General features: G+C 63.5%; 1 protein-coding gene across 2 annotated transcripts in view; it reads right to left on the reverse strand.

Moving 5' to 3' along the window:
* LOC138824850 (fibulin-2-like) overlaps positions 1-9,337 on the reverse strand; it is a 46,161-nt gene extending 36,824 nt beyond the window's left edge. For both annotated transcript variants that reach the window (XM_070019227.1, XM_070019225.1), the window contains exon 1: positions 9,257-9,337. The gene's annotated coding sequence lies outside the window, so the exon portion shown is untranslated. The remainder of the gene's footprint in view (positions 1-9,256) is intronic.
* Positions 9,338-9,581: the final 244 nt, after the last annotated feature.

Below are 9,581 nucleotides of genomic sequence, written 5' to 3' on the forward strand. Positions count from 1 at the left end.
AAAAGTGAGCAGTCACGTTACAGGGAGAGAAAGGGGAAGGAAGCCCTGACAGGAGATGAGGGCCACTCCCGAGGCCTGCCCTTAGTAGCCAGCTTCCTGGCAGCCAATGCCAAAAGGGAAATTAGAGGGTGACTGGCGCTCCTTGTCTGATAAGAGGAAGTCATCTAGTTCATCTGGGGAGAATAGACCAGTTCTTGGCCCAAAGTGCCAGCCAGGACTTGGCTGCTGATGGGGTTCATATTTATTATCACTTCCTCAGCCCGGCACAACGCCTAGCCACTGCCTGTCAGTCTCCGGGGATGCTGACTTCATCCAACCAGTTCTACCAATGAGGAAACCGAGGCCCAGACAGGGGGAAAAGAAACCTGCCAGGGTCACACAACCAGGAAATGTGGCATGGGAATGCGGACCTCAGTCCGAGCCGCCAACAGGGCCTGTCCCTCCTGCTCACCCGGGCTGCGGGTGCAGGGCTGGGCAGCAAGTGCTGCCTAGCATTGCAGGTGCTGGGTCCAAACTCGCGGGGCCTCCAGAAACGAAGAGAAAGTACCATGGATGGGCTGGGAAGTTGGCTCAGTGGTAGAGTGCTTGCCTTGCATGCCTGAGGCCCTGGGTTCGATTCCTCAGCACCACATAAGCAAAAAGAAAAAAGCCGGAAGTGGCGCTGTGGCTCAAGTGGTAGGGCACTAGCCTTGAGCTAAAGAGCTGAGGGACAGTGCTCAGGCCCAGAGTTCAGGCCCCACAACCGGACCAAAAAAAAAAAAAAGAAAGTACCGTGGTCCAAAGCCAGCGGCCACGCGCTGGTGGAGATGGGAAGCAGGCAGCCTATGGAGCCATGGCCAGGAGAAGCAGTGACAGCTGTGTCTGTGTGCAGAGCCCGCATTCTTCTCGTGGCTGTGGATGGCGTGATTCTCTTAAAGACAAACGCCCGGTGCTCTGGGCTGCGGGGCTCCGGAAGAGGCTGGCCAGGGAGGGCAGGGGAGGAGGAAGGCACAGAGTGGGGCCTGGGGTCCCCATGGAGGCTGAGGAGGCCTCTGTATCCATGGTGAAGGGCTGGTGGCACACGCCTGTAGTCCCAGCTATCCCAGTGTCTCTGGTGGCCATTCCTGTAGTCCCGGCTATCCCAGTCTTGGAAGGCTTATGGGGAGGTAGGATTTGGGGCGCTGGGCACCCCACACACCTCGTGTGCTTGTTGGCCACTGGAGTTTTCCTTCAGAGGGGTGACTCCTGAGAACATTGCAAAAACAAGCCCTCAAGTGCGACAGGACCCCCTCCCAGACCAGAAGGAGATGCCGTGACCTCGGCGATGTCTCGGTAAGAGTTGGCCCTAGGTCTGTGGTCACTAATCACAGGAGCAGCACAGGCAGGTGACAAATTACAGAGCTCGCTGTCCGTGACCTCTAATCAAACTCACAGAAAAGAAAATGTTGCTTTTGGCGCCGGCCCTTTCCTTCCCTGAGGAAGCGGTCCCGGGGCGGACGGAGCCGGAGAAGCCGCCCTCCCGCCGTGGCGCCCCCAGCACCTCGCTCCTGCGTCTCAAGCAATGCCGGGGGGGGGGCTGTGCTCCCCAGACCCCGGTGGGCTGTGCTCCCCAGACCCCGGTGGGCTGTGCTCCCAGACCAGACCCTGGCGGGGGACAGGGGCCAGCTCCTAACCATCCGTCACACGCCTTCTGTCCAAGAACAGCCGTGTGGCTCGTGGGACACCTGTGCGGGACCCTCTGTCGCACCCCTCTTGCCATGGTGCCGCTCAGGGATGGACACAGCGGAGAGGCGGCGGACGGGACCCCCCCCCACCGCTGAAAATTAAAAACTAAAAATCCAGCCCACCTGAAGCCCGTTTCAGAGCTGAACTGGCGACAGGTGACCTTGAGGAGGGTGGCTCGGCTGGCTCGGCCACGCTTTCCGTCCCTCACCAGCCAGCTTCCTAACACACTCACCACGTCTGTCCCACTTGACAATCTGTCTCATGGACTCCCCGCTGTGTGCTGGCCCCGGCCGAGGACCTGCGGTCAGAGGAAGTAGAAACTCCCAAGGGGTATTCAGTCCTTGCTACCCACCTCTGTGGCCCACACCAGCTCCGCAAAGCCCTGGGACTCTGGTTCCCAAACCCTCATCTTGGCTTGTGTCATTACCCCATCCAGGAAGCCTTTTCTCCTGAGACTCTCCACACCCAGGTCCCACCCATGCTTAGAGCCAGCCCCACAGGTAGGAAAATGCAAGAATGGCAGGTAAGTTGTTGAGTGGATGGGTGGTGGGTGGGTGGGTGGGTGGGTGGGTGGGTGGAAGGGTTGAGTGGATAGATGGGTGGGTGGGTGGATGGATGGAGGGGTTGAATGGATAGATGGGTGGGTGAGTAAATGGATGAGTGGGTGGGTGGGAAAATGGATGGATAGAAGGGTTGAGTGTCTAGGTGGGTAAGTAGATGGATGGGTCCATGGAGGGGATGGAGGGAAGGCCTGGGGGGTGTCACATGGAGGATGGGGATGGAAGGCAAGGTGGGGGGGGTGGGCATAGGAACTGGCAAATGGGTGAATTGTGGATGGGAGACAGGCATGGCGATGGCGGGTGGGAGGTGGAGGACAGATGGGTGGGAAGGTGAGCAGGTGGCTGGGTGTGGGAGCTGTCAGTAAGCTGATAGATGGACGGGGATATGATGTGCAGGTGAGGGGAAAGTTCAGGGGTGAGGAAGGGCAGGGTGGAGGCGGGCAGGGGGTGAGGAGCAGTTGGAGGGTAAGGGGCAGGGGGTACAGAGCTAGAGAGAGGGTAGAAGGGAGGGAAGACGGAGCGTTAGCATGGGTTCCTGGACAGCCGCGGGCTGGGACAGCTGCGGACACAGCTGGAGGCCGTGCAGGGTAGCGGCTGGGAATGGGCCCTCTGTCATTTCTTCCCAGAGCCTCTGGAGACGCTCCCAGGGGCAGCACCTCAGACAGCTCCCTGCCCTGGGCAAGGGCGCTGGGAGCCGGGCCCTGAGCCTGAGGGCGCGTCACCCCACCGAGCCGCTTCCCCGTGTGGCCACTGCAGAGGGGCGTGGCTCCCGCGCTGCGTGGACGGCCAGCTCTCCCAGGACGGGAGGGAAACACACTGGCTGGGAGAGGCTGGCACACGGCCGCCAAGGCGGGGCCCACTGCGATCACACCGTCTAAGAGATGACCCCAGGCCCAGGGAAAGCAGGCCGCCTCCCGGCCCACCCGCCCGCTGCGCCCTGCCCATCGCTCTGCGTCCCCACGGCCTCTGGGGTCCTCTCCAGGCCCCTTCCTGGACCACGCCTGCAGCAGCCCTCAACATCACCTGGAGGCCGGTGCGGCCTGGGACGGACGCTCCGCCCTCTCCGCCATCACCCTGTCTCCCGGGGCCAGCTCCCTGCTGACCGGGCCAGTCAGGGAGGCCATCCGAGGCCGGGGCTTGGTGGTCCCTTACCCCGCACCCTGGTACCAGGCTTGGTGCAAGGGGCAGACAAAGCAGCTCTAGAGACAAGGCCAGAGACCCCGGGAGAGAGGAGAGACGGAAGCCTAGAGGAAGCCACACGGACCAGAGGGACAGACGGACAGGGACGGAGACAGGCGGGCGGGCCCCGTGGGCAGTGCCCCAGTTCCTCAGCCCACATCTGGAAGACGCCAGCCAGGGAGCGGGCAGCCGCAGCTCCCCCGGGGTCTCTGCCGAGCCGGCCCCCTAATTTGTTTGCACGGGCCTGAAATTCAGGAATTTCTCGGGGCTGCCAGAGAGGTGACGGGTGTGTGAAGAGCGGCAGAGTCTGGGCCTGGCTGGCAGAGCTGCCCGGGAGGGGGCAGGGTCACACACACCGGGTGCCGGAGTACGCGAAGGTGAGCGCGCAGAGCTCCGCGCTCACGACCGACCGAGCCCAGCATGGCAGCCCGCGGCCAGCGACCCACAGCAGCGAGGCTCTGCCAGCAAAATACCCCGCCACAGACGCCTCTCAGCCAGGGCGAGAGAGGAGGACTCCACAGAGGACTGAAAACCCCGCCGGGTCCCCAGCTGGCGGCCGGCGCTCAGGAAACGGCCAGCATAGGAGAGGAGAGGCCCCAGATGCCCCGTGGCTGGCGCCGCGCATCGCCTGGCCCAGCCCGGCCCATTCCTTTGCAAAGGCTGTTCCTCTGCCAGACACACTGTTCCCTTTTCCAAGCTCCTGCTGGTCCCCAAAGACCCCGGGAACCCTTTCCCCAGAGCCCACCGCCTCCTCTGCCAGGCAAGGCCGCTGCCCGCGCCACGTGGGGTCAGTGCGGGCACTGTCGTGGGCAGAGCCACGGCCCACTCTCCCCCTCACCCCCAGGTCAGCGTGAACTGTTGCCGAGTGGAGTAGCAGCCGTCATGTGTGCAAGTGTGTCCCCACGTCCCCCTAGCCTCTCCTTCTCAGGCATGCGGGGCGGGAAGGGGGGGACGGGGAGGGGGCGCCGGCCTCTCCTGCCGGCCCTCCGGATACTCGGGCCTCCTCTCACCCTGGGGACGCCCTTTCCCACCCCACAGGCCTCTGAGGGTCAGCACCGCGCACCTTCTCAGGCCCCTGGTCTCCCCCTTGTCCTGGAGCCCCAGCTTCCTCCCCATCTAGACCCTGCCCTGCACCAGCGCCGCTGTGTTGGCGTCCCCCTCTCTCAGCCCCATCTGTGTACACATGCGGGGAGCCCCAGAAAATGCCCCATCATCAGTGACCCTCAGAGGGGCCTGTCCAAGCCGGCGAGAGTGGGGGCGCGGGTGACGGCGGGGCTCCTGGGCGGGCTCTGGGAGTAGGGTGCCCCAGCGTCCCGGGCGCTGGCGTGACGCTGCTCACACACACACCGGCTCTTCTCACACACACGCGCGTGCGCACACGGCAGGGCTGGGCCCTGAGCCCGGGCCACGGGCACAGCTGGACCGCGGCCCTGCCTCATGAGCGCGGTGTCTGTCCGTGGGTCCGAGGGTGTGGGCTGTGACCCAAGTCACAGCCGTGGTGAAAGGTCTCCACAGCCCGTACCGCCAGCCCAAGCCAGGGCCCCTCCGCAGCAGCGCCGGCGTCATGTCCCGATGGGGCAGAAGCCCTCGCCCCGGCTACTCCCCCAGCAAAGCGCGGGTCCCCAGCCTGCCCCCGCCACCCCATGACCAGGGAGCAGAGGTCAGAGTGCCAGACAAGTGGCAAAATTAATTTGCTTCCTAAGATAAGTAGGAATCAGATAAGGGGCACTGGCAGCTCCCAGCCCTGAGCCCTGAGCCCTGAGCCTCCATACCAGGGGCCCAGACGCTGCCTGAGAAACCAGAGATCAGTGGGTCTCCAATGTGTGTGTGTGTGTGTGTGTGTGTGTGTGTGTGTGTGTGTGTGTGTGTGTATGCACACGCGGGCATGTGAATGTGTGTTGGGGATAAGTGTGTGTGTCTGTGAATGAGGAAGCAAGCCTGTGTGCATTGTGTGTCTGTGTACCTCAGTGTCTTCTTATGCATGTGTGTGCCTCTTTGAGTATGTGTGCATGCCCAGGGAGTGTGTACCTGTGTGTGTGTGAGGTTGTGTCTCCAGATTACAGCCCCAGTGCTCTGACCTGGGGTCTCAGCACCCTCTCCCCTCCCCGCCACGTACCCACCGCCCCAGGGATCGCTGCTCACAGTAGGCGTCACAGACCTCCGGGCCAGGAAGGACTGTTCCCAGTGGTTCCAACTCTTCACTCAAAGCAGAACGGGACTTCCTTGAAAGCCCATGTGGGACCAGGAAGGGGGCGAGTGCTGGGGGGGGCGCTCCAAGGTGAGCAAGGGGGGGCAGAAGAGTGGACACTGGGGGCCTCAAGGCCAGCCGGCCCCAGTCACAGGGCGGAGGGCGGAGGGCGGGCGGGCCCAACCCCAACAACGGTGCCACCCCAGTGACACCAAGACCATGACAGGAGAGAAAGGCCACGCACACGCGGTCCACAAGACAGGACCCCAGCGCCCTCCTCCCAACTGCATGGGCGTGGGGACCAGTGGGCACTGCCCCCGCCCAAGCTCCCGATGGGGAAATTGCGGTCGGTCCAGGCCCAGGCAGCGGCCCAGAGAGGCCTGGCCTTGCCCCTCCCTGCACACTCCCCCGGGCCGCGGGCCCCTTCTTCCATGCGGGCGTACCCAAGGCTGGCAGAGCCAGGGCGGGCTCCTCACCCAGCGGCCAGCCGAGGCAGGGCAGGGCCGGGGCCTCCCGAGGTGTGCCGCCCCCTCCCCCTGCAGCCGGCATGGGGGTGGCACATTTCTCAGCAGCAATCAGGCCTGGGCAGGGCTGCCCGGCCGAGGACAATGCAGCATGCTCATAAAACCCGGCTCCGGCCCGCCAGGAAGGAAGTTACCTCCCAGACCTGCGCTTTCTTTGCAACAATGGCCTTTGGGAGGAAGAGAGGGGCATGCCTGTAGCATTTCCAAATTACAGTTACCGGAGGACAATGAAGCCCGTGACGCACGGCAGGCCAGAGTGGCCCAGGGAGCCGGGGGTTTGTGTCATCAGGACAGAGTGGGATGAGCTGGTCCTCTCCCCTCCCCACACTGGCTGACACAGACTCAGTTTCCCTTCCCCTCACCCTCACCCTCCCAGGCCTCTTGCCTGCCATCTTGCTCCCCGCCCCCCCCCCCAAGCTCATCCCAGGCCTGGGCTATAAAGCCATCTCACAGGCCTGGCCTGTCTCTCTCCTGCTGAGAACACACTCAGCCTGTCCATCACCAATGTTCAGACTAGAGTTAGGGTGCCCCCCAACAGCGGCTGCCTGTGCTGGACGGGTCTGCACAGCTCCCCCAGGGCCCGCGGCCTGGCTCACACCGGCGAGACCCTGAGGTCACAAGGCCCCCACACACACAATGGCAGTCACGAATGTGAGGGATTTTTTTTAAACCATCTTAAAACCCACCAGTGGGGTTGGAGGCATGACTCCGCGGTAGAGCGCCCGTCTAGCAAGTGCAAGGTCCGGAGTACCAACACCAGTACATCCTCCCCACACCCTACCACATAAACTAGCCCATGGACGCCCAGCCAGCAACTCTACTGTAGTTTGATGTCCTGTTTGGGGATTATTTGCTGGGAATGGAGCCCAGCGTCTAGCTATGGGCTGCCTGCCACTTGGGCATGTCCAAGTCTGACATGAGCAAACATGGTCTTCAGGCAACAAATTCCCAGGAAGCCATGTGCCACAGAGCCACTTAGCTTACATAAATGAAGCCACATGCAGCGAGCAGACTGGAGAGAGAGGGGACTCAGAATAACACAACGGCTGCCACAGCACCTGCCACCTAGCAAGCATCTGCACAAGGAAACAGGAGCTGTCCTTCTCCACATGGCACCTCATTTACCACAGCCAGCCAGGGTCAAGGAAAAGATGTGCATGGCCCACACCTCTGAATGGAATGACACCCCGCAGAGCTGTTCAGAGCGGGGGGGGGGGGCTTGATGGTCCCTGGACTGTGTGTGCTCACCCAGAGACTCGCTGTGCCCATCTGGCCGTGGGGGCCGTGGCGAAGGTGCAGGAACCCTGCTGCGGGTCTCAAGGGATTAAAAGCATCCTTACAGGTCACGTGGGCAGACTGTACAGTATTCCCCAGAGGCAGGGCACAGTTTCACCAGCCTGTCACACCGTGACCCTCATTGAGCATATACTGTGCGTCTGTTGTGAACTAGGTTCCGGGACTCCCTGGGAGGCCTTCCAGGTGTCTGTCGGTGGCTGGGGAGCAGAGCCAGCCCAGGCCTGACTCACATCCACGCACTCTTCCTTCTGGGGAGAGAGACCTCAGCCCACAGCCCAGTGGAAAGTGTGGGCCACCATCACAGAGCCCTGACAGCACACTTTTCCCGTAGGTGGGGCTCTGAGTGGCGGGAAGCTTCCCCAGACACCAGAGGGACAGAGCCACGAAGTCAGAGCCCCGCGGTCCCCACCGGCCACCCGCGAGCCCGACCTGGCCCCGAGGCCGCAGGCCATCTACGCCATCCAGGCGCACCAGGGCCTGCGGCTCCCCAGCCACCGGAGCTCGTGATGTTTCAAGAGAAGACGGAAATCCGGGCTTTTGTGTGAAACTTACCAATGTGTAAATGCTGGCAGCTAATTAAATTTTTTAAAATAATACTAACAGGGTGAGAGCCAAACAAAACACCCAGAGCCAGCCACAGCCGGGGCTGGCGGGCTGCACCTCGGCGGAACCTGGACGCCTCCCCTGCCCCGCCCCCACCCCCTGGCACGGCCGGGAAGCCCAGAGCCTCTGCTCCCTCCTGCCCCTGGGCCCTCACCCCCCACCACCAAGTGCTCAGCCGCAGCTCGCACCGGCTCCCGCTCTGGGCCAAGCCCGGGAGCCCCTCTGCTTCCCCACAAGTCACGGGGATCCCCTGTGACGCTCCGGACTGCACCTCTGCAAGAGCTCTGGCTGGGAGACCAGCACCCCGGCCACCCTTCCCTTCTCCGTGCCCGGTCGGTGACAGCGACACCTGCTGGCTCAGCGCGGCTCAGCCGGCCCCAGCGACTCCCAGAGCCCAGAGTGGAAGATGGAAGGCGCTCACTCTTAGCGCTCCAACGCCGTTCTGTTAACCGTGGGGAAGCAGGGATGCCAAGGGGAGCTGTGCCCAGCCCTGCACCCTGCACCCCACAGTCCCCTCCCCCCGCAGGGGCTTCCTCCCCTCCCTGAGGCTGGGGCTCCTGGCCTGAGTGACAGAGCCGGCCGTGTGGGGGGGGCACGTGGCCCACAGAATGGGGCTGTGTGTGAGCGACACCCACGTGAGACTGGTGTCTGTGTGTGTGTTGCGTGTGCATGCACAAGCAAGACATGCGTGTTTGATAGAGGGGGATGCGTGACTGCACGGATATGTGGATGGAGAGTGTGTGTGTGTGTGTGTGTGTGTGTGTGTGTACAGGACGGAGAAGCCCCCAGCGTGAGGAGCCCCCCATGGCCTGGAGATGCAGTTGCAAGAAACCCTGCCTGCCAGCGGGTGAGAACCTGGGTCTCCCGTTCCCTCCCTCCCTCCTTGCTCCCTCCCTCCTGGGTGACCTCAGCCCTGTGGGGAGGGACCATTAGGACCAGGTTCCCTGGGGGACAGGGCTAGAGGTGGATGATCTGCTCTAAGGTAGAAGGGGTGGCAGACCTGAGGGGTGAGGAGACCCCGAGACCTGGGGGCTGGCTGCACATGGGGAGCAGGGAACGCAGGCACGTCCATCTGTCCATCTATCCATCCATCCATCCGCCCGCCCGCCCGCCCATTGGTCTGCAGAACCGTGGGCATGCAGGGGTGCGGGCTGCAGGGAGCCACGCAGGGGGCGCCAGGCTCAGAGCTGAGGAGCACTCACCAGGCTGCGGTCCACACACACACACACGTCTGTCCGTCCCTCTGCCTGCCCAGCTGCCGCCGTGGTGTGGAGAGACAGAGCCCAGAGCGCCGGGCTGCTCAGCTCCGGTGGGGACGGGGTGGAGGCGGGGCGCCAGGCAGGGCCCCTCCAGCCTCCGCCCCTCCCGGCCTCCGCCCCCAGCCAGGACTCCCCCGCCCCTCCCGGCCTCCGCCCCTCAGGCGGGGCCTGGGATCCCCTCTCAGGAGGCGGTGACCCTGTGCTGCTGCTCCTAGCCAAGATGCTGGAAGCCAGGCCCAAGGCCACCCCTGGATGGTGGCGGTGGAGC

This window comes from Dipodomys merriami, unplaced genomic scaffold, assembly GCF_024711535.1.
Source record: "Dipodomys merriami isolate MVZ:Mamm:240054 unplaced genomic scaffold, mDipMer1.0.p SCAF_13, whole genome shotgun sequence".
Classification (NCBI taxonomy): domain Eukaryota; kingdom Metazoa; phylum Chordata; class Mammalia; order Rodentia; family Heteromyidae; genus Dipodomys; species Dipodomys merriami.